This window comes from Manis pentadactyla, chromosome 6 (assembly GCF_030020395.1).
Source record: "Manis pentadactyla isolate mManPen7 chromosome 6, mManPen7.hap1, whole genome shotgun sequence".
In the NCBI taxonomy this organism is placed as follows: domain Eukaryota; kingdom Metazoa; phylum Chordata; class Mammalia; order Pholidota; family Manidae; genus Manis; species Manis pentadactyla.
This window is the reverse complement of record NC_080024.1, coordinates 110,238,703-110,266,207: the sequence shown is the minus strand read 5'-3', so window position 1 is coordinate 110,266,207 and position 27,505 is coordinate 110,238,703.

The following is a 27,505-nucleotide window of genomic DNA, read 5'->3' as shown; positions in this document are numbered from 1 at the left end:
GAAGAGAGATATGCAAGAGCTAAGGGATGAAGTCTGGAGGGAGATAAAAGAAATGAAACAAACAAGAGAAGACTTAAGAGTAGACTGGATGAGGTGCAAGAGACTGTTAATGGAATAGAAATCAGTGAACAGGAATAGAGAGAAGCTGAGGCAGACAGAGATAAAAAGATATCTAGGAATGAAAGAATATTAAGAGAATGGTGTGACCAATCCAAATGGAACAATATTGTCATTATAGGGGTACCACAAGAAGAAGAGAGAGAAAAAGGGATGGAAGTGTCTTTTTAAGAAATAATTGCTGAAAACTTCTCCAAGCTGGGGAAGGAAATAGTCTCTTAGACCATGGAAGCCCACAGATGTCCCAACACAAGGGACACAAGGAAGACAACATCAAGACATGCAATAATTAAAATGGCAAAGATCAAAGACAAGGACAGGGTATTAAAAGCAGCCAGAGAGAGAAAAAAGATCACCTACAAAGGAAAACCCATCAGGCTATCATCAACAGAAACCTTACAGGCCAGAAGCGAATGGCATGATATATTTAATGCAATGAAACAGAAGGGCCTTGAACCAAGAATACAGTATCCAGAAAGATTATCATGTAAATTTGAAGGAGGGATTAAACAATTCCCAGGTAAGCAAAAGTTGAGGGAATTTGCCTCCCAGAAACCACCTCTACAGGATATTTTAAAGGCTCTGCTCTAGATGGAAGCACTCCTAAGTCTAAATAGATGTCACTAGAGAAAATAAAATCACAGCAAAGAAAGCAGACCAAACAAACACTAACTAAAGGTAAAAAATAAAATCACCTATCCAGAATAGCAATCAAGGGAAACACAAAAGAGTACAGAATAAAACACCTAACATATAAAGAGTGGAGGAGGAAGAATAAGAAGGGAGAGACATAAAGAATCATTGGACTGTGTTTATAATAGTGTAATAAGTGAGTTAAAGTTAGAAGATACTAAAGAACTAACCTTGAACCTTTGGTAACCACAAATCCAAAGCCTGCAATGGCAATAAGTATGTATCTATTGGTAATCATCCTAAATGTAAATGGACTGAATGCACCAATCAAAAGACACAGAGTAAAAAATAGATAAAAAAGCAAGACCCATCCATATGCTGCTATCAAGAGACTCACCTCAAATGCAAAGACGTACACAGACTAAAATTGCAGGGATGGATAAAGATATATCATGCAAACAATATGGAGAAAAGAAGTTTCTTGTATCAGAAACTTGTTGCAGTACTTGTAACAGACAAAACAGACTTCAAAACAAAGAAAGTAACAAGAGATAAAGAAGGACATTACATAATGATACAGGGGGCAGCCCAACAAGAGGATATAGCTGTTATAAATATCTATGCACCCAACATGGGAGCACCGACATATGTGAAACAAATACTAACAGAATTAAAGGAGGAAATAGAATGCAATGCATTCATTTTAGGAGATTTCAACACACCACTCACTCCAAAGGACTGATTAACCAGACAGAAAACAAGTAAGGACACAGAGGCACTGAACAACACCCTAGAACAGATGGGCCTAATATACATCTACAGAACTCTACACCCAAAAGCAGCAGGATACACATTCTTCTCAAGTGCACATGGAACATTTTCCAGAATAGACCATATACTAGGCCACAAAAAGAGCCTCAGTCAATTCAAAAAGATTGAAATTCTACCAAAAATGTCTCAGATCACAAAGTATAAAATTACAAATTAATTGTACAAAGAAAACAAAAAGGCTCACAAACACATGGAGGCTTAACAACATGCTCCTAAATAATCAATGGATCAATGACCAAATTAAAACAGAGATTAAGCAATATATGGAGACAAATGAAAACAACAGCACAATGCCCCAAATTCTGTGGGACACAGCGAAGGCAGTTCTAAGAGGAAAGTATATAGCAATCCGGGACTATTTAAAGAAGGAAGAACAATCCCAAATGAATGGTCTAAAGTCACATTTACTGAAACTGGAAAAAGAAGAACAAATGAGGCCCAAAGTCAGCAGAAGGAGGGACATAATAAAGATCAGAGAAGAAATAAATAAAATTGAGAAGAATAAAACAATAGAAAAAATCAATGAAATCAAGAGCTGATTCTTTGAGAAAATTAACAAAATAGATAAACCCCCTAGCCAGACTTCTGAGTAGAAAAAGAGAATCTACACACATAAACAGAATCAGAAATGAGAAAGGAAAAATCACTACTGACCCCACAGAAATACAAAGAATTATTAAAGAATACTATGAAAATCTATATGCTAACAAGCTGGATAACCTAGAAGAAATGGACAACTTTTGAGAAAAATACAACCTTCCAAGACTGACCAAGGAAGAAACAGAAAATCTAAACAGACCAATTACCAGCAAAGAAATTGAATCGATAATCTAAAAACTACCCAAGAACAAAACACCCATCCCAATGGATTCACTGCTGAATTTTATCAGACATTTAGAGAAGACATAATACCCATTCTCCTTAAAGTTTTCCAAAAAATAGAAGAGGAGGGAATACTTCCAAACTCATTCTATGAAGCCAGCATCACTCTAATACCAAAACCAGGCAAAGACCTGACAAAAAAATAAAATTACAGACCAATACCCCTGATAAAATAGATGCAAAAATACTCAAAACAATATTAGCAAACCAAATTGAAAAATACATCAAGAAGATCATACACCACGATCAAGTGGGATTCATCTCAGGTACAACATTTGAAAATCCATCAACATCATCCACCACATCAACAGAAAAGACAAAACCCACACGATCATCTCCACAGATGCTGAAAAAGCATTCGAGAAAAGTGAACATCGATTCGTGATAAAACTCTGAACAAAATGGGTATAGAGGGCAAGTACCTCAACATAATAAAGGTCATATATGACAATCATACAGCCTACATCATACATAACAGTGAGAAGATGAAAGTTTTTCACGTAAAATCGGGAACAAGACACGGATATCCATTCTCCCCACTTTTATTCAACATAGTCCTAGCCATGGCAATCAGACAACACAAAGAAATAAAAGGCACCCAGACTGGAAAGGAAGAAGTTAAACTGTCACTATTTGCAGATGACATGATATTGTACATAACAAACACTAAAGAATCCACTCCAAAACTACTAGAACTAATATCTGAATTCAGCCAAGTTTCAGGATACAAAATTAATACACAGAAATCTGTTGCTTTCCTATACACTAACAATGAACTAGCAGAAAGAGAAATCAGGAAGACAATTCCATTCACAATTACATCAAAAAGAATACAATACCTAGGAATAAACCTAACCAAGGAAGTGAAAGATCTATACCCTGAAAACTACAAGACACTCTTAAGAGAAATTAAAGAGGACACTAAATGGAAATTCATCCCATGCTCTTGGGTAGGAAGATTTAATATTGTCAAAATGGCCATCCTGCCTAAAGCAATCTACACATTCAATGTAATCCCTATCAAAATACCAATAGCATTCTTCAACAAACTGGGAAAAATAGTTATAAAATTCATATGAAACTACAAAGGACCCCGAATAGCCAAAGCAATCCTGAGAAGGAAGACTAAAGCAGGCGGGGGGGCCTTACTTCCCAACTTCAAGCTCTACTGCAAAGCCACAGTAATCAAGACAAATTGGGACTGGCAAAAGAACAGACCCACAGACCAGTGGAACAGGATAGAGAGTCCAGATATTAACCCAAACATATATGGTCAATTAATATACGATAAAGGAGCCATGGACACACAATGGGGAAATGACAACCTCTTCAACAGCTGGTGGTGGCAAAACTGTACAGCTGCATGTAAGAGAATGAAACTGGAACATTGTCTAACCCCATACACAAAAGTAAATTCAAATTGGGTCAAAGACCTGAATGTAAGTCATGAAACCATAAAACTCTTAGAAAAAAACATAGGCAAAAATCTCTTGGACGTAAACATGAACAAATTCTTCATGAATGTATCTCCCCAGGCAAGGAAAACAAAAGCAAAAATGAACAAGTGGGACTATATCAAGCTGAAAACTTCTGTACAGCAAAGGACACCACCAATAGAACAAAAAGGCATCCTACAGTATGGGAGAATGTATTCATAAATGACAGATCCGATAAAGGGTTGACGTCCAAAATATATAAAGAGCTCCCACACTTCAACAAACATAAAGCAAATAATCCAATTAAAAAAATGATCAGAGGAGTTGAACAGTTCTCCAAAGAAGAAATTCATATGGCCAACAGGCACATGAAAAGATGCTCCACATTGCTAATTATCAGAGAAATGCAAATTAAAACCACAATGAGATATCACCTCACAACAGTAAGGATGGCCACCATCCAAAAGACAAACAACAACAAATATTGGCGAGGATGTGGAGAAAGGGGAACCCTCCTACACTGCTGGTGGGAATGTAAATTAGTTCAACCATTGTGGAAAGCAGTATAGAGGTTTCTCAAAAAACTCAAAATAGAAATACCATTTGACCCAGGAATCCCACTTCTAGGAATTTACCCTAAGAATGCAGCAGCCCAGTTTGAAAAAGACATACACACCCCATTGTTTTTTGCAGCACTATTTACAATAGCCAAGGAATGGAAGCAACCTAAGTGTCCATCAGTAGATGAATGGATAAAGAAGAGGTGGTACATATACACAATGGAATATTATTCAGCCATAAGAAGAAAACAAATCCTACCATTTCCAACAACATGGATGGAGCTAGAGGGTACTATGCTCAGTGAAATAAGCCAGGTGGAGAAAGACGGGTATCAAATGATTTCACTCATCTGTAGAGTATAAGAACAAAGAAAAAACTGAAGGGGCAAAACAGCAGCAGAATTACAGAACCCAAGAAAGGACTAACAGTTACCAAGGGGAAAGGGACTGGGGTGGACAGGTGGAGAGGAAGGGATAAAGGGGAAAAAGAGGCATTACAATTAGCACACATAATGTGTGTGGGGGCACAGTGAAGGAAGTGCAAGACAGAGCAGACAAGTAGTGTTTCTGTAGCATCTTACTACACTGATGGACAGTGATTGTTATGGGGTATGTGGTGGGGACTTGATAATGGGGGGAGCCTAGTAACCATAATATTGCTCATGTAATTGTACATTAATGATCAAAAAAAAAACTCCCCCCAAACAAAATCCATGTCCAGATATCTTCACAGCTGAATTCTACCAAACACTTAAAGAAGAGTTAATACCATCCTTCTTAAAGTATTCCAAAAAGTAGAAGAGGGAATACTTCCAAACTCATTCTATGAGGCCAGCATCACTCTAATTGCAAAACCAGACAAAGACACCACTAAAAAAAAAGAAAATTACAGACCAATCTCCCTGATGAACACAGATGCAAAAATCCTCAACAAAATATTAGCAAACTGAATCCAAAAATTCATCCAAAAGATCATCCAACATGACCAAGTAGGATTTATTTCAGGGATGCAAGGATGCTATGATATTTGTAAATCAATCAGGATCATACACCACATCAACAAAAAGAATAATAAAAACTGCATAATCATCTCAATAGATGTTAAAAGGCTTTTAACAAAATTCATGATACAAACTCTCAACTAAATGGGTATAGAAGTTAAGTGCCTTAACATAATAAAAGTTGTATATGACAAACCCACAGCCAATATCATACTTAATAGCAAAAAGCAGAAAGCTTTTCCTCTAAGATCAGGAACAAGACGAAGATGCCCATTCTCACCACTTTTATCAACATAGTACCAGAGGTCCTAGCTTAGCAACAGCAATCAGACAACACAAAGAGATAAACGCCATCCAGATTGGTAAGGAAGAAGTTAAACTCTCACTATTTGCAGATGACATGATATTACACACAGAAAACCCTAAAGAATCCACCCCAAAACCACCAGAACTAGTAACTGAATTCAGCAAAGTTGCAGGATACAAAATTAATACACAGATATCTGTCATATTCCTGTATACTAAAAACAAACTAGCAGAAAGAGAAATCAGGAAAACAACTCAATTTACAATTGCATAAAAAGAATAAAATATCTAGGAATAAACCTAACCAAGGAGGTGAAAGACCTATACTCTGAAACTACAACACACTCATGGGAGAAATTAAAGAAGTCACCAATAAATGGAAATCTATCCCATGCTCATGGATAGAAAGAATTAATACTATTAAAATGGCCAACCTGCCCAAAGAGATTTACAGATTCAATGCAATCCCTATCAAAACACCAACAGCATTCTTCAATAACTAGAACAAATAGTTTTAAAATTCATATGGAATCATAAAAGACTCCAAATAGCCAAAGCAATCATGAGAAGGAAGAATAAAGCTGGGGGGATTAAGCTCCCTGACTTTAAGCTCTACTACAAAGCCACAGTAATTAAGACAATTTGGTACTGGCACAAGAAGAGAGCCACAGACTTGTGGAACAGAATAGAGAGTCTAGATATAAACTGAATTGACCAAGCATGTATGGTCAATTAATATACGATAAAGGAGCCATGGATATACAATGGGAAAATGACAGCCTCTTCAACAGCTGGTGTTGGCAAAACTGGACAGCTACATGTAAGAGAATGAAACTGGATTATTGTCTAACTCCATACACAAAAATAAAGTCAAAATGGATCAAAGGCCTGAATGTACATCATGAAAGCATAAAACTCATAGAAGAAAACATAGGCAAAAATCTCTTGACTGTAAACATGAGCAACTTTTTCCTGAACACATCTCCTTGGGCAAGGGAAACAAATCAAAAGTGAACAAATGGGACTACATCAAACTAAAAAGATTCTGTACAGTAAAGGACACCAGCAGCAGAACAAAGGCATCGTACAGTATGGGAGAATATATTTCTCAGCGATTTATCTGACAAGGGGTTAACACCCAAAATATATAAAGAACTCACATGCCTCACCACCAAAAAAAAAAATAACCCAATTAAAAAATGAGTGGAGGACCTGAACAGACACTTCTCCAAAGAAGAAATACAGATGGCCAACAGGCACATGTAAAGATGCTCTATATCACTAATCTGATCAAGGAAATACAAATTAAAACCACAACGAGATTATCACCTCACACAAGTTTGAATGGCCACTGTTCAAAAGACAAGAAATAACAAATGCTGGTGAGGATGCAGAGAAACAGGAACCCTCCTACACTGTTGGTGGGACTGCAAATTGGTGCAACCACCATGGAAAGCAGTATGGAGCTTCCTCAAAAAAAAAAATAGAAATACCATTTGACCCAGTAATTAAGCTCCTATGAATTTACCCAGAGAAAATAATCTCCCTGATTCGAAAAGATGTCTTTATTGCCACACTGTTTACAATAGCCAAGACATGGAAGCAACCTAAGTGTCCATCAATAGATGAATGGATAAAGAAGATGTAGTACATATACACAATGGAATATTATTCAGCTATAAAAAGAAAACAAATCCTACCATTTGCAACAACATGGATGGAGCTCAAGGGTATTATGCTCAGTGAAATAAGCTAGGTGGAGAAAGACAAATACCACATGATTTCACCTATTTGTGGAATACAAAAAGAAAGCAAAACAGAAGGAACAAAACAGCATTAGACTCATAGACACTGAGAATTGATTAGTGGTTGCCAAGGGGGAGGGGAGTGCTTGAGGGCAGGGAGGAGGGGTAGTGTTGAACCACTGTGATGTACATTTGATATATAAAAAAAAGGTACAACCACTTTGGAAGACAGTTTGGAGGTTCCTTATAAAACTAAACAGACTCTTACCGTGTAATCCAGCAACTGTGCTCCCTGGTATTTACCCAAAGAGCTGAAAACTTATGTCCACAAAAACCTGTACGTGGATGTTTATATCAACTTCATTCGTAATTACCAAAAGTTGGAAGCAGCAAAGACATCCTTCAGTAGATGAATGCATAAACAAACTGTGGTTCATCCAGTTTATCATAACAATGGAATATTATTTAACACTTAAATGAACTATCAAGCTATAAAGAGCCATGGAATAAACTTAAACACATAGTACTAAGTGAAAGAAGCCAATCTGAGAAGGCTGCATACTGCAGCCCAGCTGACATCTTGACCACAACTTCACAAGACACTCTTAAAACCCAGCTAAGCTCCTTTGGTCCCTTCCTTCTCCCAGCCTCACCCCTGTGTTGTGGGCTGCAGGACTGCATAGCTTCAGGGGAGCTCACAAGGTTGTGTTCAAGGGATCACGAATGGTAGCAGATGGCTGAATGCCTTCATTTTACAGATGCCCCTGTATCTGTGCTGCTTAAAAGCATTTTAGCTCATATAAGGTGAGAGACATGTATTATCTCTGATCACAGCCCAAGTCTCTAGAATCCCAGATTAGTGCCCAGTCCACTAAACCTTATAGTTGTTAATCCTCTGTGATGGTTCTTATGTACCTGCTGATATTGGGTACTTTCAGACTTCAGTAAATTTCTGCTTCATTGTATCTAGTTTGGGGTTTTATTTTCCCTACCACAAGCTCTTTGACTAATGTGGTTGGCTCATGTTTTTTTGTTAGACTACTTAAAGACAAGTGAATAAACTTGGAGAGGGTAAGTGAAGTTGACACAGGAAAACTGAGAGAGCTAGGATTTTCGCCATGGATCTAGTCACCAAAAGCAGCCATTCACCTTATCACTGTTGTGACAAGATGGCAGAAATGCAAGGGGTGGTGTAGAGATTCAGTACAATGGGAACAGCCACTCTCCAAACCTTTGGTGGAAAGAGCCGACCTAAAAATATACCTGAAGTGCACAGCACCTCATAAAAGCGCAGTCCGTGTTCATACTTAAGTTCACCTACAGCATTTTTGTCACTTGTAGCCGCAGTCAGAAGCCTTCTCAAGCTGCAGTTGTCCAACAGCTTTCTATCTGAAAGGAATGGATGCTTGTTATTCTGCATATTTAGGCCCTAGATTCTTTCTGAGTTTCTAAATGAACCTTTTCCAGTTTATTTAATTTGCATAGGGTTGGGGACGCGGAGGAATGGCATCTTTTCCTTTTTTCTCTCAAAAGAAATTGACTTTTTCCCTTGGGACAAACTGATAGAATAAAGGAGACCCCAAGTGCTGAAATGTTGAAATCAGCAGACCTTTAAATTGCATATAGAATCAAATTCCTTAGAGCATAATTCTACCTGGGTGGCTGAAAATATAGCTGAGAAATCCATTAGCTCTTGGCTTCTTTTCCATCTTTCTAATTATGGTTATCTCTTTCTCTGTTGTGAAGTATCTATTAGGCAAATCCCCACGGGAGTGTCTTCTCCATCATGATCAGCTCATTGCTGCTGTCAGTAACAGAGCTCCCTGGAGGCCTCACTGAGAGTCTACCCAGAGAAGAAACGAAATGAGAGGTTGAGGAGTTTTGTTAACATGTGACTGTTGCAGTCTCATTGTAGCTATGCTTTGCCAAAACATTTTGAGATGCTTTTGACCAATGAAATCATCTCTGAGAAGATATCTAGGTTTTAGTGTTTTTCTTTCATCTTTTTTTACAGAAATATGACCGGCCACATTTTAATGGCCACAGAGGGAATGAAATCCTTCCCCCTAGGAGCAATTATTTTTGTTGGGTTTGTAATTTTAAAGTAACTAATGGGAAAAAAAACTCATTTCCCCAAGGAGATCAAGTGGTGGGAAGAATCTGATAGATATCAGAGAGGAGAATAAAATTCTATAAAATGTATTAGATAAATTATCTAACTTACATTAATAATAATTAATTAATTCACATTAGATAAATGTAAAGTTATAATCATGAAGAATGTGACTGTTCATCCATCAATAAGCTCTATTATGTAAGCTAAGATTTAATGATGTCTTTCATTTAGGAAACAGGAAATAGTGTGATGTACAATAGAGAACATGAGCTTTGAAACTAAATACTGTTAATGGCCACTAGCAGGGAACTAGTGAAGACCGATAGGCTTTCCAGAATTATGATTTGGTCAGTATAGTGGACCAAGGGGACAAGGAAGAGATTCACTGCCCTCCTACCACCACCATTTTTCTCTATACATATATAACCCCCTAAAAATATATTTAAATGCATAGCCCAGCTTACAAGATTTGGGATATTGACTCCAAATTAAAAGGAAACCAAAGCCAGAGTGGTAATTAAGAGCTGAAATAATGTAGCCCAAAGAGTATCATGCCTAAATAAAGGTCTTATCAGTGGGGAGCTGAGTTCTTAACACACTTGAGTTAGTGCCAGAGCCATGGGAAAAGGAGACTCTTGCATAATGTCAGGAATCTCAAAATTCCACTCCTTCCATGAACTTAAGAATAAAAAAACTCTTCCTATTTGCCTGGGAAATAAGCAAGATTGCTGTCTATGCTGGTCCTTGGATAAAAAGCCACCCACAATACATCAAAATGGAGGAGTAAGGTCTGAATTTATAATTCAGACATGGTCAGAAAACGCTCATACTAAAAAATTAAAATAAAAATGAAATGGATGAAACCATTGGAAACACAGCATAAGTCCATACAAATCTGTTGCAAAGACATTTCTTTGCCCCTTGTTCTGAACTGAATTATGTCCACCCACAATCCATATATTGAAGCTTTAGCCCCAAGTGTGATTGTATTTGGAGAGAGGGTGTTTAGGAAGAGGTTAAATGAGGTTGTAAGATTGGGGCCATGATCCAACATGACAGGTGTCATTATGAGAAGAGGAAGAGACACCAGGATGCTCTTGCACAGAGAAGACCCTGCGAGGACAGAGGGAGAAGACGGCCATCTGCAAGCCAAGGAGAGAGGCCCCGGGAGAAACCAAACCTGCCAACACCTTGATCCTGGACTTCCAGCCTCCAGAACAGTAAGAAATAATTTCTATTGTTTAAGTCCACCAGGCTGTGGTAGGTGGTCACAGCTGCCCGAGTCAACTAAGGCACTCCTGGGTACGAAGTCACAAGGAACAACAAACCGGAGAATTTGCACCCTCCCAAAAACTAAAGGTAATGGAATAAGCTGAAAGAGATTATAAAATACATTTGTTTAAAATATTTAGAGATTTTTTTAAAAGTATATTCCATCAATAGGTGAATGGATAAAGAAGGTGTGGTACATATGCACAATGGAATATTATTCAGCCATAAAAAGAAAAGAAATCCTACCATTTGCAACAACATTGAGGGATCTGGAGTGAATACACAGTGAAATAAGCCAGGCAGAGAAAGACATACCAAATGACTTAACTTATTTGTGGAGTATAACAACAAAACAAAACTGAAGGGACAAAACAGCAGCAAACTCACAGACATTGAGAAGAGACTCGTGGTCACCAAAGGGGAGGGGTTGGGAAGGGAGAAGGTGATTAAGCAGCACTATAATTCCCAATCACAATATAGGTAGGTCACAGGGAAGGCAGTACAACATGGAGAAGTGACTCTATAACATTTTACTACACTGATAGACAGTGACTGCAATAGAGGGGGTGAGGCTTTGATTATATGGGTGAATGTTGAAACCACTGTGCTGTTTATGTGAAACCATCATAAGATTGTATATCAATGATGCTTTAATTTTTAAAAAAGTATAGAAACCATGAATCAAGTACAGGGCAATATGGGAAAAGAACACATGTTTTTGAAAGGGAACCATATATAAATTATAGAAATAAGGTAATAATTATGGAAATTAAAAGCATAATACATGGGAAAATAGCAATTAGATCCAGAAAGTTAGTGAATTGAAATGTAAATCCAAAAAAAATCAGTAGCATAGGGAAGAAGATAGCAAAGAGCTGCTAAGATACATAAAGACTAGAACGAAAAATCCCAAAGTATGTCTAGCAAGAATTCCAAAGGAAAACAGAAAAAACAGAGTGCATGCATTGGGGGAGGGGAGATGGCAGTATTCAAAAATTGAAGCCTGAAAAATTCCTGACTTAAAGAAGGAATCTGTCTTGGGATTGAAAGAACATATCAGGACCCAAGGAGGACAAATTAAAAAAAAAAAAGCCCAACTAAACATGTTGATGAAATAGCAGATCATCAAAAACAAAGAAAAAGTCTTAAAAACTATACCAGATTATTAATCAAAGAATGGCAGTTATACTGGAGAAGACTTCTTAACAATAGAAGTCAAATGACAGTAGAGTGATATTTCAAAGTTCTGATGGAAAAAAATGTCTCCCTAGAATCCTATCTCAGTGACACTATCATTCAAGACTGAGAACAAAATAAAGATGTTTTCAAATAAGCAAGTTCACTATTTACAGATTTCCCGAAACAACTGCTTTAAAATGTAGTATAGGAAGAACTATGCAAAAAGCATATGGTAAATACACTGGTAAATCTAAATCACCATTTACTGTAAATAATAATGACAGTAATAACACTAATGAGGTGGAGGTCAGGGGTAAAAATGATGTAATTAAAGTACCATAAAATGATAACATGGAAGATAGAAGGTTGGTCTTGAAGAGTTCTAAGATCTTTGTATTGTTAAAGAAAATGACAGAAATATTGACTTACCATTAAGTAAATATTTGTGTTAAAAGTTGAGAATAACAAATAGGTAATTTATTAAATTAATAATGGTAGTGGGAGGGAGGCAAAGAAAAATAAAGAAAAACACAATCCACTCAATAGAAGCCAGGAAGAGGGTGAGGAGACATTGGTAAATAGAAAACATAGAATAAGGTGATAGAAAAAAACCAGTGTATTGGTACACAACATAAATGTAAATAGATTACATTTGTCTTTTGAAATACAGAGGCTCTCAGAGTCCATTTACAAAATCCAGCTAGATGTTTTACTCTTTGTGGCTTACATTTTTCCTGAGAAATTAGTCTGCTGTCACTCTTGTCTGTGTTACTCTATATGTAATGGGTCTTTTTCCTCTAGTTGCTTATAATATTTTTTTATAAATTATTGGTTTTAAGCAATTTGATTTTGAAATTACAGTGGTATTTGTCCCAAAATTGATCTATAGATTTAACAAAATCATAAAAAGCTTTTCTAGATGATATTTTTTTATAGATTGATAAGCTTATTGTAAAATTTATATGAATATGAGGAAGACCTAGAGTAACCAAAAAAAAATTTTTTTTTTTTTAATAATTATTTTTTATTGAAGGGTAGTTGACTCACAGTATTACATTACATTAGTTTCAAGTGTACAACACAGTGGTAAAACATTTATATACATAATTCTAGGTTCCAGCTATCACCCTACCAAGCTGTTACAATATCTTGACTATATTCCTTATGCTATACATTACATCCCGGTTACTTATTTATTTTACCATTGGAAGTCTGCCCTTTTTTTTTTTTTTTTTTTTTGTGAGGGCATCTCTCATATTTATTGATCAAATGGTTGTTAACGACAATAAAATTCTGTATAGGGGAGTCAATGCTCAATGCACAATCATTAATCCACCCCAAGCCTAATTTTCGTCAGTCTCCAATCTTCTGAGGCATAACAAACAAGTTCTTACATGTAGAACAAATTCTTACATAATGAATAAGTTACATAGTGAACAGTACAAGGGCAGTCATCACAGAAACTTTCGGTTTTGCTCATGCATTATGAACTATAAACAGATCAAATATGAATACTCATTTGGTTTTTATACTTGATTTATATGTGGATACCACATTTCTCTCTTTATTATTATTATTTTTAATAAAATGCTGAAGTGGTAGGTAGATACAAGATGAAGGTAGAAAACATAGTTTAGTGTTGTAAGAGAGCAAATGTAGATGATCAGGTGTGTGCCTGTAGACTATGTGTTAATCCAAGCTAGACCAGGGCAATAAAACATCCACGTATGCAGATTTCTCTCAGAACAGGGGGGTGAGGTTCTAAGCCTCACCTCTGTTGATCCCCAATTTCTCACCTGATGGCCCCCCTGTGACTGTGCCTGTCTTAGGTTGTTCCTCCCTTGAGGAATCTTACCCGTCTCTGGCTAACCAGTCATCTTCCGGGGCCATACAGGAAAATGTGAAGTTGGTAAGTGAGAGGGAAGCCTTATTGTTTGAAAAGGTTAGCTTTTTACTTCTTTGCATATTTATGCCCTGTGGCTTCTATGCTCAGCATTTCTCTTGAGGTATCTTTACCACTTGGAAGAATTATGATACTCGGTAAATTTGATATGAGGCACGAATTCTATTTAAGGGTTGTAATTAGGAAGGAAGAAGAAAAGCTATAGAAGTAGCAGGTGGAAGAAAACATGGGAGATTGGTTATTTCTTTGACATATCTTCTTGTAGAGTAACTTCAGCATATATAGGTTTTAAGCTACTACTTAAATTGCGCACACACATTAACATAATAGGAGTATAGTTACATAAACAAAGCATATCTGTAATTACCAGCCATCTCCAGTGAAACCAAGAAAACCAGTTAGGCACCTTAGGCATTTGTGAAAACTTATCTATGATATGGTGAATATTGTCCAACTGAACTTGAACAGTCTGAGAGAAATCAGACAAATTAAAACAACCCATTCCTGGGGACTGTTCACATGCCATATGTTCTTTTAACAATAAATAGTCTGTAGTTGTAAGACTTTGGAGTGCTACAATTTGCACTTCTCCAAATTCTTGGTTGAGTTCCAACAGTATAGATCCAGTCAAATTTGTTGTTTTACTGTATGCACAGGCCAGCTTAGATATCTCCTTCCTCATTCCCATGGCAAGTCCAGGAACTGGTGGGATGAGTGCATCTACAGCTGCAGCAGTGCGTGGATCTTTGTTGGGGTTTTTTGATGATCATCTTCTGGCATGAGTCTTCCAGAGAGTACAGATGTTGGAAGTTCTTTTTCATATCCTATCTTAGTTCATTTTTGGGGTAGCCCAATTAGGCTTTGATCCTCTGTATAAACACAAACAGACCCTTTGCCTACACTTTTATATGCCCTTTATACCCTTGTGTAGAACTCGTTGGAGGTTACCACACAGGAACTGCCCTTTTTTTTTTTTTTGCTTTGTTTTTGGTATCACTAATCTACACTTACATGACGAATATTATGTTTACTAGGCTCTCCACTATACCAGGTCTCCCCTATAAACCCCTTTACAGTCACTGTCCATCAGCATAGCAAAATGTTGTAGAATCACTACTTGCCTTCTCTGTGTTGTACAGCCCTCCCTTTTCTCCTACCCCCCCATGCATGTTAATCTTAATACCCCCCTACTTCTCCCCCACTTATCCCTCCCTACCCACCCATCCTCCCCAGTCCCTTTCCCTTTGGTAACTGTTAGTCCATTCTTGAGTTCTGTGATTCTGCTGCTGTTTTGTTCCTTCAGTTTTTCCTTTGTTCTTATATTCCACAGATAAGTGAAATCATTTGGTATTTCTCTTTCTCCGCTTGGCTTGTTTCACTGAGCATAATACCCTCCAGCTCCATCCATGTTGCTGCAAATGATTGGATTTGCCCTTTTCTTATGGCTGAGTAGTATTCCATTGTGTATATGTACCACATCTTCTTCATCCATTCATCTATTGATGGACATTTAGGTTGCTTCCAATTCTTGGATATTGTAAATAGTGCTGCAATAAACATAGGGGTGCATCTGTCTCTCTCAAACTTGTTTGCTGTACTCTTAGGGTAAATTCCTAGGAGTGGAATTCCTGGGTCAAATGGTAAGTATGTTTTGAGCATTTTGATGTACCTCCATACTGCTTTCCACAATGGTTGAACTAACTTACATTCCCACCAGCAGTGTAGGAGGGTTCCCCTTTCTCCACAGCCTCGCCAACATTTGTTGTTGTTTGTCTTTTGGATGGCAGCCATCCTTACTGGTGTGAGGTGATACCTCATTGTAGTTTTAATTTGCATTTCTCTGATAATTAGCGATGTGGAGCATCTTTTCATGTGTCTGTTGGCCATCTGTATTTCTTTTTTGGAGAACTGTCTGTTCAGTTCCTCTGCCCATTTTTTAATTGGGTTATTTGTTTTTTGTTTGTTGAGGCATGTGAGCTCTTTATATATTCTGGACGTCAAGCCTTTATCGGATGTGTCATTTTCAAATATATTCTCCCATAGTGTAGGGATCCTTCTTGTTCTATTGATGGTGTCTTTTGCTGTACAGAAGCTTTTCAGCTTAATATAGTCCCACTTACTCATTTTCGCTGTTGTTTTCCTTGCCAGGGGAGATATGTTCAAGAAGTGGTCACTCATGTTTATGTCTAAGAGGTTTTCGCCTATGTTTTCTTCCAAGAGTTTAACGGTTTCATGGCTTACATTCAGGTCTTTGATCCATTTTGAGTTTACTTTTGTATATGGGGTTAGACAATGGTCCAGTTTCATTCTCCTACATGTAGCTGTCCAGTTTTGCCAGCACCACCTGTTGAAGAGACTGTCATTTTGCCATTGTATGTCCATGGCTCCTTTATCAAATATTAATTGACCATATATGTCTGGGTTAATGTCTGGATTCTCTAGTCTGTTCCATTGGTCTGTGGCTCTGCTCTTGTGTCAGTACCAAATTGTCTTGATTACTATGGCTTTATAGTAGAGCTTGAAGTTGGGGAGTGAGATCCCCCCTACTTTATTCTTCTTTCTCAGGATTGCTTTGGCTATTCGGGGTCTTTGGTGTTTCCATATGAATTTTTGAATTATTTGTTCCAGTTCATTGAAGAATGTTGCTGGTAGTTTCATAGGGATTGCATCAAATCTGTATATTGCTTTGGGCAGGATGGCCATTTTAACGATATTAATTCTTCCTAGCCATGAGCATGGGATGAGTTTCCATCTGTTAGTGTCCCCTTTAATTTCTCTTAAGAGTGACTTGTAGTTTTCAGAGTATAAGTCTTTCACTTCTTTGGTTAGGTTTATTCCTAGGTATTTTATTTTTTTTGATGCAATTGTGAATGGAGTTGTTTTCCTGATTTCTCTTTCTGTTGGTTCATTGTTAGTATATAGGAAAGCCACAGATTTCTGTGTGTTGATTTTGTATCCTGCAACTTTGCTGTATTCCGATATCAGTTCTAGTAGTTTTGGGGTGGAGTCTTTAGGGTTTTTTATGTACAGTATCATGTCATCTGCAAATAGTGACAGTTTAACTTCTTCTTTACCAATCTGGATTCCTTGTATTTCTTTATTTTGTCTGATTGCCGTGGCTAGGACCTCCAGTACTATGTTAAATAACAGTGGGGAGAGTGGGCATCCCTGTCTAGTTCCCGATCTCAGAGGAAATGCTTTCAGCTTCTCGCTGTTCAATATAATGTTGGCTGTGGGTTTATCATAGATGGCCTTTATTATGTTGAGGTACTTGCCCTCTATTCCCATTTTGCTGAGAGTTTTTAACATGAATGGATGTTGAACTTTGTCAAATGCTTTTTCAGCATCTATGGAGATGATCATGTGGTTTTTGTCTTTCTTTTTGTTGATGTGGTGGATGATGTTGATGGACTTTCGAATGTTGTACCATCCTTGCATCCCTGGGATGAATCCCACTTGGTCATGGTGTATGATCCTTTTGATGTATTTTTGAATTCGGTTTGCTAATATTTTGTTGAGTATTTTTGCATCTACGTTCATCAGGGATATTGGTCTGTAGTTTTCTTTTTTGGTGGTGTCTTTGCCTGGTTTTGGTATTAGGGTGATGTTAGCTTCATAGAATGAGTTTGGGAGTATCCCCTCCTCCTGTATTTTTTGGAAAACTTTAAGGAGAATGGGTATTATGTCTTCCCTGTATGTCTGATAAAATTCCGAGGTAAATCCATCTGGCCCGGGGGTTTTGTTCTTTGGTAGTTTTTTGATTACCGCTTCAATTTCGTTGCTGGTAATTGGTCTGTTTAGATTTTCTGTTTCTTCCTGGGTCAATCTTGGAAGGTTAAATTTTTCTAGGAAGTTGTCCATTTCTCCTAGGTTTCCCAGCTTGTTAGCATATAGGTTTTCATAGTATTCTCCAATAATTCTTTGCATTTCCGTGGGGTCCGTCGTGATTTTTCCTTTCTCGTTTCTGACACTGTTGATTTGTGTTGACTCTCTTTTCTTCTTAATAAGTCTGGCTAGAGGCTTATCTATTTTGTTTATTTTCTCGAAGAACCAGCTCTTGGTTTCATTGATTTTTGCTATTGTTTTATTCTTCTCAATTTTATTTATTTCTTCTCTGATCTTTATTATGTCCCTCCTTCTGCTGACCTTAGGCCTCATCTGTACTTCTTTTTCCAATTTCGATAATTGTGACATTAGACCATTCATTTGGGATTGCTCTTCCTTTTTTAAATATGCTTGGATTGCTATATACTTTCCTCTTAAGACTGCTTTTGCTGTGTCCCACAGAAGTTGGGGCTTAGTGTTGTTGTTGTCATTTGTTTCCATATATTGCTGGATCTCCATTTTGATTTGGTCATTGATCCATTGATTATTTAGGAGCGTGTTGTTAAGCCTCCATGTGTTTGTGAGCCTCTTTGCTTTCTTTGTACAGTTTATTTCTAGTTTTATGCCTTTGTGGTCTGAAAAGTTGGTTGGTAGGATTTCAATCTTTTGGAATTTTCTGAGGCTCTTTTTGTGGCCTAGTATGTGGTCTATTCTGGAGAATGTTCCATGTGCACTTGAGAAGAATGTATATCCCGCTGCTTTTGGATGTAGAGTTCTAGAGATGTCTATTAGGTCCATCTGCTCTACTGTGTTGTTCAGTGCTTCCGTGTCCTTACTTATTTTCTGCCCAGTGGATCTATCCTTTGGGGTGAGTGGTGTGTTGAAGTCTCCTAGAATGAATGCATTGCAGTCTATATCCCCCTTTAGTTCTGTTAGTATTTGTTTCACATATGCTGGTGCTCCTGTGTTGGGTGCATATATATTTAGAATGGTTATATCCTCTTGTTTGACTGAGCCCTTTATCATTATGTAGTGTCCTTCTTTATCTCTTGTTACTTTCTTTGTTTTGAAGTCTATTTTGTCTGATATTAGTACTGCAACCCCTGCTTTCTTCTCACTGTTGTTTGCTTGAAATAGGTTTTTCCATCCCTTGACTTTTATTCTGTGCATGTCTTTGGGTTTGAGGTGAGTTTCTTGTAAGCAGCATATAGATGGGTCTTGCTTTTTTATCCATTCTGTTACTCTGTGTCTTTTGATTGGTGCATTCAACCCATTAACATTTAGGGTGACTATTGAAAGATATGTACTTATTGCCATTGCAGGCTTTAAATTCGTGGTTACCAAAGGTTCAAGGTTAGCCTCTTTAGTATCTTACTGCCTAACTTAGCTCACTTATTGAGCTGTTATATACACTGTCTGGAGATTCTTTTCTTCTCTCCCTTCTTGTTCCTCCTCCTCGATTCTTCATATGTTCGGTGTTTTGTGCTGTGCTCTTTCTAGGAGTGCTCCCATCTAGAGCAGTCCCTGTAAGATGTTCTGTAGAGGTGGTTTGTGGAAAGCAAATTCCCTCAGCTTTTGTTTGTCTGGGAATTGTTTAATCCCACCGTCATATTTGAATGATAGTCGTGCTGGATACAGTATCCTTGGTTCAAGGCCCTTCTGTTTCATTGTATTAAATATATCATGCCATTCTCTTCTGGCCTGTAGGGTTTCTGTTGAGAAATCTGACGTTAGCCTGATGGGTTTCCCTTTATAGGTGACCTTTTTCTCTCTAGCTGCCTTTAACACTCTTTCCTTGTCCTTGATCTTTGCCATTTTAATTATTATGTGTCTTGGTGTTGTCCTTCTTGGATCCTTTCTGTTGGGGGTTCTGTGTATTTCCGTGGTCTGTTCGATTACTTCCTCCCCCAGTGTGGGGAAGTTTTCAGCAATTATTTCTTCCAAGATACTTTCCATCTCTTTTCCTCTCTCTTCTTCTTCTGGGACCCCTATAATACGGATATTGTTCCTTTTGGATTGGTCACACAGTTCTCTTAATATTGTTTCATTCCTGGAGATCCTTTTGTCTCTCTCTCTGTCAGCTTCTATGCGTTCCTGTTCTCTGATTTCAATTCCATCAATGGCCTCTTGCATTCTATCCATTCTGCTTATAAACCCTTCCAGAGTTTGTTTCATTTCTGCGATCTCCTTTCTGGCATCTGTGATCTCCCTCCGGACCTCATCCCATTTCTCTTGCATATTTCTCTGCATCTCTGTCAGCATGTTTATGATTCTTATTATGAATTCTTTTTCAGGAAGACTGGTTAGGTCTGTCTCCTTCTCTGGTGTTGTGTCTGTGATCTTTGTCTGCCTGTAGCTTTGCCTTTTCATGGTGATAGGAATAGTTTGCAGAGCTGGGACGAGTGACGGCTGGAAGGACTTCCTTTCTTGTTGGTTTGTGGCCCTCCTCTCCTGGGAGAACAGCGACCTCTAGTGGCTTGTGCTGCGCAGCTGCGTGCAGACAGGGCTTCTGCTTCCTGCCCGGCTGCTATGGAGTTAATCTCCGCTGTTGCTGTGGGCGTGGCCTGGCTCGGGCAGCTACTCCAATATGGTGGAGTCGCGTTGGAGCAGGAGCTGCCGGGAGGCTATTTATCTCCGTAAGGGGCCTCCCTGCTCCCTGCAGCCCAGGGGTTAGGGTGTCCAGAGATCCCGGATTCCCTACCTCTGGATTAAGTGACCCGCCCTGCCCCTTTAAGACTTCCAAAAAGCACCCGCCAAAACAAAACAACGCCCACCAAAAAAAAAAGAAAAAAAAATTTTTTTAATTAAAAAAAAAAAAAAGTTTTTAATTTAAAAAAAAAAAAAAAGGTGGTCATTCGTTTTTCTTTATTCTCCGATGCCAGCCTCAGGCCTCTGCTCACCAGTCTTTCTGCCCTGTTTCCCTAGTATTGGGGTCCCTATCCCTTTAAGACTTCCAAAAAGCGCTCGCCAAAACAAAACAGCAAAAAAGCAAAAAAAAATGGTCGCGCGCTTTTCTTATGTCCTCTGTCGCCCAGCCTCCAGTGCCTGCTCACTGTTCTTGCTGCCCTGTTTTCCTAGTCTCCAGGGCCCTGCACTCTGGCCTGGGTGGCTGGGGCTGGGTGTTCGGCAGTCCTGGGCTCCGTCTCCCTCCCGCTCTGCCTGCTCTTCTCCCGCCGGGGGCTGGGGGGAGGGGTGCTCGGCTCCCGCGGGGCCGGGGCTTGTATCTTACCCCCTTTGCGAGGCGCTGGGTTCGCTCAGGTGCGGATGTGGTCTGGATATTGTCCTGTGTCCTCTGGTCTTTATTCTAGGAAGGGTTGTCTTTGTTATATTTTCATAGATATATGTTGTTTTGGGAGGAGATTTCCGCTGCTCTACTCACGCCGCCATCTTCCGCCCCTCAAAAAAAAAAATTTTTTTTAATAAAAAAGTTGGAAGACATATAGTACCTGATTTATACTACCTGATAAAAAATTTATTGTAAGTCAGTAATAATTGAGACAGTGTAATCAAGACAAATAGAGCAACAGAACAAAGTTCAGAAATAGATCTATACACATATAGTAGATTGATTTTTGACAAAAGTATAGAGGCCATACAGTGGAGAGTAGAGGAAAAAAATTGTCTTTTCAACAAATGGTGGTGAAACAATTGGATACCTATATGCAATAAAAAAAAATGAACTTCAATCTATACTATACACCACAGGTATAAATTAGATGGATCAGAGACCTAAATTTAGAAACAAAAACTATAAAACTTCTAGAAGAAAACATAGTAGAAAACATTAGTGGCCTTTGGTTTGGTGAAGATTTCTTAAATTAGACACAACTGCACAAACTATAAAAGCAATCCTTCTCGCCCTCCTCCACATTCCCCTACTTGTTTCAGACGGCCAGTGATCTGTTTTTTATCTCTATATAATAGTTTGGATTTTCTACAAATGTTGTATAAATGGAAACATACAATAGATAATTTTGTATGTCTGGCTTCATTTGCTTCACAGAATGTTTTTAAGATTCATTCTTGCTGCATGTATCCGTAGTTTTGTTTTATTTTAGTAGCTAAGTGATATTGCACTGTATGGATATATTCCACATTTTGTTTATCCATTTCCCCAGCTAATGGACTTCTGGTTTGTTTCCACTTGGGAACTATTATGCATAATGCTACTATGAATAGTTACAAGTGAACGAGTATGAGTCTTTGTGTGGACATGCTTTCATTTCTCTTGGAGTTTTCATTATCTAAGAGTGGAATTGCAAGGTTGTATGTGCATCTTTAACTGTTTAATCAACTTTTGAAATTATTTATACCAGAAATAGCACAGTGTTGCAGTTTCTCCATATCCTCATTAACACTTGTGAGATATAATGAGTTATAAGAAATGTGGGGAGCAGGCTATGCCCTTTCCCCCACTTGCTGATGTGGCAGGAATGGAGAACAAAGAACATCCTGTTTAAGCATTCCATGAGCAACTGAAGGAGCCCTGCTATGCCTACCTTTGTCCGGCTGCCGCTGACGTCGATACTGTGCTTGATTATCTATTGGATAATGCTATTTCCTGGGATAGTGTACTTCTTTGCTGTATAAATACTCTGGACTCTAATAAAGCCTTGCTGGCGACGCGCAGGAGTGTCAGCCCTCCCAGTTCTTTCTTTCTTTGTTTTCTTTGCCCCCCTTCCGCACTTCAGGACCTGCTCGACTCGGCGTGGCCGGACCGCTTCAAAGAAATACATATTTGGTCATTTAGATGAAATATATATTTCCCAGATATATGTGGTCTTCATCCCCAGGTTCTGAAAAAACTTCCAGTGCCCTAAAAGTGAAATGGGTGCCTTGTCATGTTAACTTTTGGACCCCACCCAAGGCAGGGGCTGGAGGTTGAATCAGCCAATGGCTAATGATTTAGTCAATCATGACTATGCAATGAAGCCCTCACCAAAAACCCTGAAAATAGCGTATCATTCTCTTGAATCCTGCTTCTCTGTTGGAGAGAGCCTCCGTGCTCCGGGAAGCAGAAAGCATCCACATTCCACTGAGCCAGGCCCCAAGCTCCACAAGGATAGAGCTCATTTATATGGGACCTTGCCCTATGTATCTCTTCATCTGGCTGTTAACTTGTATTCTTGAGTAAACTGGTAAACCTAAGTGTTTTCCTGAGTTTTGTGAGCCACTACAGTAAATTAATCAAACCTAAGCTGGAGGTTGTTGGAACCTGCAATCTCCAGCCTGTTGGTCAGAAGCACAGGTAACTAACTGCGTGAGGCTTGCAACAGGCATCTGAAGTGGTGGGTGGAGGGCAGTCCAGTAGGATGAAGCCCTTAACCTGGGGAATCTGGTGCCATCTTTGGGCAGATAGCATCAGAATTAAGTTGAGTTCTCAGACACCCTGCTGGTGTTCAAGAATTGCTTGGTGTTGTGTGTTTGGGAAGACCCCCTCACCCACCCTCTCACACATACACACACACACACACACACACACACACACACACACACGTTGGAATTGGGTCCAGGAACCCAAAAGGAGCTTTATTACACTGTATACTACTATTGTTGTGTAAAAAAAAACAACTTATTGTCTGTTTTATTGAGTAGAGACATTCTGGGTGAGTATACACTATCTTATCTTGATTTTAATTTCATTTCTCTAATGATGTTGACTATCTCTTCATGTACTTATTAATCATTCATACATCATTTTTGATGACTATGCAAGTATTTTGTCCATTTAAAAAATTGAGTTTCTAAAAATTAATTGGGTTTCTTACATTAGTATTAAATTATGTTAATATCAATTTATAAGAGTTCTTTATACATTCTAGATACAGCTCTTTTGTCAGATATCTACTTTGCAAAGATTAACTCCCAGTCTGTGTCTTGTTTTGTTCATTTTTTATGGTGTCTTTTGAAGAACAAAAGTTTTTTACTTGGATGAATTTTTGTGTACCAATTTTTTACTTTAGAGTATCATGCTTTTAATATCATATGTAATAAATCTTTGTTTAGTCTGACTGGATATGATTCCCCCTGTATATGTTTCCAGGAGTTTTATAGCTTTAGTTCTTGTATTTAGATCTGTGATACATATTTACTTATTTTTTGTGTATTGAGTTCATTTTTTTTCTTTGAACACATGGATAGTCAATTGTTACTGCACTTTGTCTTAAGCAACAAATACAAAGAAAAAGACCAAAAAGGCTACATTTCTGAAGTGTTTTACAACATGCCGCTGTGCGCACCTCCAGGATAAGCTGTTTGCCTGTAGGAGAAAGAATTAGGAGCAGAGGAAAGGCTTAATAAAAGTTCTTTAATTCTCAATACCCTTAAAAAGAGAAATACAGAGATGGAAAGAAATCTCTAAATTTACTTACTCCTTACTAATTCCTTAGAAGGCAGCACTTCTCTTTTTTGTTTAAAAAAAAAAAGCACGTGAGATTAGAACTAAGCACAGTTAATTTCACCAGATGGATGGAGAAAAGTTCTTGTTCTCTCCAGTAAAACCAAATGTGACTACATTCCCCTTTGTTCCACCCTGGATATTGGAGCAGCCAGGGGTTCTGACTCTGCTTTCCCAGCACCTCAGGCTGAACAGTGGGCCCTGTGAACCATCTACTCCAAGCTTAATCTTAAGCTGAAGGCAGAAGTATAAGGCCAAATAACTTGCCCCAAATCATTCAATCACTTATTTTGCAGATATTTGTTGAGTATCACTCTTCTGGGTTCTGCATCATATTCATACAAAGAAGCAAATTCCAGACTGGAATCTGTAACCTTAAGACCAAACTGGGCTTTTTTCTACTGCCCCACTTTGCCCTGGCAGTCCTGACTGTGGCTATTCGAGGCACGGGAGTATTTGATTCCAGAAGACCTGGGCTCCCAGAGCTACAGGGCACATTAAAAAGCAGTGAGTCTCAGTCCCAGATGAGGGAGAGGCCCTGACATGGCTTGGACAGTAAGAGAACAGAAGTGACCAGCGCTTAAAAGGTTCTCTAGTTTTGGAAGGCAGTGAAGAGTGAGCCAAAGAGTGGAGGGACCTACTGCACAGCAGGGCCCCAAGTGGGGTAGAACCTCAAAGTCAAGGTCTGCACGACACACCTAGGGAGGTTGTGCCCTGGGTCCTAGGGTCCCAGCCCCAGCAAGCCCGCCCTGGGCTAGCTTGGCATGGAATTCATGGCCTCACCCAATGTTTAAGGACCATAAGAGCTCAGACCCAAGAACAGAAGGCCCTCCCAAAAGTTGACCCTCAAGGGTCTCCATGAACCTACCAGGCCCCCAAGAGGGTCAGAGGAAAGAACCACATCATGACCAAGATAAAGTTTTTAACAAACTGTCTGGAGGTGGAGCTTTGGAGGTAATACACTTTGATCTTAAAAACAAAATAATCTGTTGTTTCTTGGTCTCAAGGTGGTTGTAAAAGTAAATCCATATGTATAACAATATTTCTGTAACAAGGTTATTTATATTAGTGTTTTTCAAGCTGTAGGTTGAAACTTTCTAGTAGGTCATGAAATCAATTTAATGAGTCTTGACCAGCCATTTTTCATTAAATGGAATAGAAAAGAAAAAAAATACCCAAGTGCTGTTTCAGGATTTTTTCAGATACAGACCAGAATGTTTATTCAGGGTAGCAGTGTAAGTGTATTTCATATTCTGTATTATGGTCAAAAAGTTTGAGAAGCACTGAATTGGACCACATCACTGTGAGTGAATAATTCTCTCTCCACCATCTAGTGGTACATTCCTTCTTCTATTTCTATAGGAGGAAATATTTTCAACCTTGGATCCTTAAAAGTAGTATCAGGAATATTACAAGATATTTTGGTAGTAATAACCACTACCACTTATCAAGCATACCTTGGACAAGGGAATATGGAGTACATCATCTCCAGTTTCTAGTTAAGGTCAGTCACACATACCTGTTAAGTTCAAGAGCTGGCACTTAAATCCAGGTTTTCTGACTCTAAAGCAGTGCCTTTTCCAATACCCCACCCTTCTACAATTCATAAAGCTTACTGAAAGTAATATAAGAGCTTAAAATAAGGCTGCCCTGCCAAAAAGAAAATAGGTTTGAGAGTATTTTTAATGTTGTCTAAATCACATGAAAAGTCAAGTGTACATGTGAATGGTCCATAAACCATACAGCAAATGAAAACATGAGGTGGAATTAAGGTCAGACAAGACTGTTTTAGTGTCTTTTGATCAGACTTTTCAGATACAATAAGTCATCCCACTATCACAGCAGGCCAATTAGGATTGACCTAATTGAGCCTGCTGGCAGCCTCCTTCTGAAAATTTCCATGGGCTTGGGAGCCCACGTTCTGGCATCTCCTCTTCTTCCTGTCCTGCTGCTGCTTTCTCCACTGGCCTTCCTCCTCTGCCCTATTTCCTTTTCACACAGTCACAGATTAGAGCTCCTTGTGTTTTCCCCAAGTACCAGTCCCTCTTACTGTGTACATGGTCTTGTCAATTTACCAAGAAGTTTCTCTCTTCTAGCAGAAAAAGAAAAGCTAAGAGTCCAATTTATGGCCCATCAGTGTGCACTTTTCTATTAACCTCAGGCTCCATTCCATATTCTTAGCCTTGTTTTTATTTTTATGTGTTCTTCCCTATTTCAATGTTATGTCTTCCTGTTATAGTCTCTGGATCTCAATATGCCATCTTAAATCCATTTTGGAACAAGATAGGGATAGAAATTTTTTAACTCATAAAATGGATGTAGTTCCATGTGCCAGGTTTTCTAAGTCAACGTTGTCTTTGCTCTTGTGTATAATATAGGCTCAGTGGAACAGGTTTCCAGCATGGAAAATTACTGAGTCACCTTGCTATTTATAATCATGAATCCATTAGGAGCCTGCTCTACTTTGACAACTTTGCATCTTTTTTACTCTGAACCCAGAAATGACAAAGCCCAAGAATTGTCCAAGAATTGAATAGATACTCCCAGTATGAGAGCTGTCACCTGATTGATTCCAAGCAACCTTGTTCTCAGGTTTTGTTTTGTTTTTTTCTTTTTTTAATAATGTACCTTCAAAAGTACATCAGTGAGATTTCTTCACTGTAGTACTTTTGTCTTCAGCCATGAGCCAGCGGATGTTTATTAAGGAAGAAGGAAATCTACAGTTCGTTTAAAAAGGAAGACTCCCCAGGAGCAAAGTTCCTCAGTCTGCTAATTGTAGACTCAGGGGCCTCAGTGGAAAAACTGGGCCGTCCTGCTCAGCCTCCTGTAGAAGTGGCTTCCCCACAAACTACCAGAAGCTGCCCCACTGCCTTGCTGTTTTGCTCATGCAGACCTGAGCCAATCTAGTAAGCAACCAATGTTTACTGAGTTCCTGCTATGTGCTAGAAAAATGGTGTATAAATTTTCATTTCCAAGCAGGGCAATCTTTTTTAAAAAATGAAACATAACACTGAATTTCAATGTATAAAGCGGAGCTGGTTGTAGTGAAGTGAGGGAGATGGAGGTGGGATAGACAGTGGGAAAGAGCAGCTCTGTGACTGCACTATTCCATTCATTCATTCATCCACTCAGCCACTCACTCACTCATTTAGCATTTATTCCTACTTATAGATCCTCCTTCCAGAGTCCTTCAGCAAACATGTTCAGTATCAATAAGTCAGTGTTCCCATATTATGTGAAAGGACTTTTGAAGGTCTTCCTGTGCTCTTGATCTGGGCCCATGAGGTCAGTTCAAGGTCTTG